This window comes from Prionailurus bengalensis, unplaced genomic scaffold (assembly GCF_016509475.1).
Source record: "Prionailurus bengalensis isolate Pbe53 unplaced genomic scaffold, Fcat_Pben_1.1_paternal_pri Un_scaffold_51, whole genome shotgun sequence".
NCBI classification, from domain to species: domain Eukaryota; kingdom Metazoa; phylum Chordata; class Mammalia; order Carnivora; family Felidae; genus Prionailurus; species Prionailurus bengalensis.
In genome coordinates, this window is record NW_025091155.1 from 442620 (window position 1) to 446414 (window position 3795).

General features: G+C 34.0%; 1 long non-coding RNA gene across 1 annotated transcript; it reads right to left on the minus strand.

The window, feature by feature from the left end:
• On the minus strand, positions 1–1649 carry LOC122478336. Its single transcript, XR_006295944.1, has 2 exons — positions 1481–1649; positions 1–160 (listed from the first exon to the last, which is right to left on the minus strand). It is a non-coding gene; the product is annotated as an uncharacterized LOC122478336 (long non-coding RNA).
• Between the last annotated feature and the right edge of the window lie 2146 nt (positions 1650–3795).

A 3795-nucleotide genomic window follows, 5' to 3' on the forward strand; every position in this document is an offset into this window, starting at 1 on the left:
TCCAGTAAATTTTTTCTATTTATTTTTCAAATCATACAATTTTTGTTCAAAATCTGTACATATTCTCGTGACACTTTCCATACTGGATCTTGATTTAGAATTGAATCATCAGTAGATACTAAAGGCGTTCTACAGGATCCTCATTCAAATTCGGTAGCACCTGAAAAGGAAAAGAAAGAATTATCTTCTTTCTCCAAAATAATTTTCACTACAAGTGATTAAAAAAAAGAAGAAAAGAAAAGAAAAGAAAAGAAAAGAAAAGAAAAGAAAGAAAAAAAAAGAAAGTTGGGGCCTTTATGAGTGTTAAGAAAAATGAAAAATACCTACGTACAACTGCAATATGAAACCCAAGGTTAGTATTAAATATATTTTGCTCAGGGTTGCACACTGAACTAATTGCTATTGTGGATAAATGTCAGAGTTTCTGGTTTCTTCATTACAAGGTGAAATTACAAGATGAGGACACAGTCCACCCTGAACAATCATAAACTATAAACGGAAACATCAAACAGGCATTTCCAAACAGAGCCAAGTATACAGATGTAAGTGACAGGTATAAAACACAGCAATACTGTGTCCTGAAGGACAAGGAAAAAGTATGCTAGGTTGAGGGAAGAAGCACATACAAAGAGCTAGAAGTGAGGAAGAACACTTGTGCAATTATGAGTAGTTTAGTTTGACAAGGTGCTAGAGCAAAGCAGCAGAGTAGGGCAAAGAGTGAGAGACAAGGCTGAATCATCTGGCAAGAAGCAAACTGATTTGCGTGTTTTCATTCCATGCTAAGGAATTTGAAGTTTTACCCAAGGGCAAAAGCAATGACAAAATCAATGAGTGAAGATTGAAACCCATTACCTGTCAATGACAGCTATATGACCTCTAATTACTTAACCAAGCATTACTAAGACGACTTTGGCATTTTGGGTCTTCTATCACTAGCAGAAACAACAATTTGATAAAGCACACCTTTTCTGAGACTTGTGCAGGTTGACAGTTCCATAGGGATGGCACCAGTGAAGGAAGATTGTCGCCAGAAATAATAACAGATATATAGACTTAGGGAGATTGAAAAAACTTCTTTAACGTTAATTTATTTTTGAGAGAGAGGCAAACCACAAGCGGGCAGGGGCACAGAGAGAGGGAGACACAGAATCTGAAGCAGGCTCCAGGCTCCGAGCTTTCAGCACAGAGCCCTCTGTGGGGCCTGAACCCACCTGAGCTGAAATCATTCGCCCAACCGACTGAGCCACCTGCTTGCCCCTAGACTTGTGGGAGATTTTAAAAGAGCTATGACACATGAGGACTAAATGAGGAAGAAGTGTGTTCTTCATTATACTCATGCTTTTACATTTTTTATTAGATATGTACAAAAAAATGTGAATGTAGTATCTATTATCCAAACAATGGAAAGGGATGCCATTTACTATTTATAGTTTATTTCAGAAATCAATGGTATCTAACTTCATACATTTTGGCAACATACCTTCTTCTAGTGCTCTGGTTATTCTTTCCTCCAACTCCCGCTGCATCTGAAATAAGCCAAAAATTATTTAGAATGTGTAAGGTAAACATAAGACATGGTAGGAATTATATATAGCTTAGGACATGTGGTCCTGAAATAATACTTGTAGAGATTAAACCAAAGTTAGGGTTTGCTTAAACAGAAAACCTATCACATGAATAAAATAAATTCCTACCTATTTTATTTATTTTTAGATAACAGAGAACAGATACATATATACATGCACAACACACACACACACACGTGTATATATATACATTTATACGTGTGTGTGTATACGTGTATATATGTGTATATTATATATATAATATGTGTATTATATTAATATATATAATATGTGTATATTATATATATAATGCTATTTAAGTGAATCTGATAAAAAGCACAATTAATATTGATCTATTGAATGTGTATAATCTCTGAAAGGTGATGTTTGATCTTTCTGGTACAAAAAAGTTTAAACAAGAATCATATTGCATACTGAATTATTACTTGGAAATGATTAGAAAAACTGCAATTTATGAAAGTTTAATCAGTTTTTTACCTTAATGAATTGTTCCTTAAAATGGGCTTTCCATTTTTTTCACTTTTAGAAAAACAAAATTTGAAGGAATACTTTTGGTATTAATTTTTCAGGACTGACTCTTAAACACATATAAAATGAAGAAAGTGGGACTGTCTTACTGTCATGTGGAAATTCTACTGGCAAAAGATTGATTGAGTAAAAATATTTTGCTATCTGTGTTAGGACTAAAACACTTATTTCTTTTCATATGCACACAAAGATTTCAGAAAATCTCTGAAGAAAGGAAAAATAGAGGGTTACAACAGTTTTCAAACTTAGCTTCTGATTTATAACTTTCTCCATTAGACATAAGGAAAACAATATACAATTTTCAATTGTAACTTTGTTTCCTTTCTCCAAATTAGGACCAAGTTTTGAAACACTTGACTTATTAAAGTTATGGTTATCCACTTATGAAATGTGTACGAATATTTCCAACTACAGGTGACCCTTGAATAACACAGGGGTGGGGTACAGTCAAAAACCTGTATATAATTTTTCATCCCCCCAAAACTTAATTACTAATAGCCTACTGTTGACCGGAAGCCTTACCGGTAAAATAAACAGTCGATTCATACATGTTTTGTACAGTAGAATAAGCTAGGGCAAAAAATGACATTGAGAAAAACGGAAGGAAGAGGAAATACACTTAGAGTACTGTAGAGTATCCAAAAATAATCCATGTGTAAGTAAAGTAGACCCACACAGTTCAAAACCATGTTGGTCAAAGGTCAACTGTATATTACAACTGTTCCTGTCTAGAATGTACTTATTTAGATCTTTCTTAGACAAGGTAGCCTCTCCCTGAATGCCCCAAACAGGCTCCAAAATAGTGTACAGGACATAATCAACACTGTGGTGATAAGGATTCCAATGTCTTTAGAAATTTGGGTGTGAGGACAAATGTTTTGGCTGACATGTTTCCCAATATTTTCAGAGACTGTTTTCCCTAATACCTTTTTTTAATTGAAGTATAGTTGACATACAATGTTACACTAGTTTTTCAGTATACAAATTCAGATTGGACAATTGTATACACTATGCTATGCTTGCTACCGTACGTGTAATTACCCTCTGTCACCATACAACATTAATACAATATTATTGACGACATTCCATATGCTGTATTCTTCATTCCTGTGACTTATTTACTTTATAACTGGAATTTGTACCTCTTACTCCCCTTCATCTATTTTGCCCATACCTCTCTACCCACTGCCCCTCTAGCAACCACCAATTTGTGCTCTGTAGTTATGATTCTGTTTGTGCATTTGTTTTGTTTTTTTTATATTCCACATGTAAGTGAAATCAGATGGTATTTATTTGTCTTTCTGCGATTTATTTCACCTCGCATAATACCCTCTACGTCTATCAATGTTGTCACAAATGGCAAGATCTCATTCTTTTTGATAGCTGAGCTATATTTCATTGTATACATATTACACATTGTCTTTATCCATTCATCTCTCCATGGACACTTAGGTTGCTTCCCTATTTTGGTTGTCACAAACAATGTTTCCATAAACATAGGGATGCATATAGCTTTTCAAATTAGTGTTTTCATTTTCTTTGGGTAAATACGCAGCAGTGGAATTAATGAATATCTATTTTTAAGTTTTTGAGGAACCATAACACTTTTTTGACAATAGCATTATATTCAGGCCTTATAAAATGAATGGGACAACATGACTATACCAGACTTATAAAACTA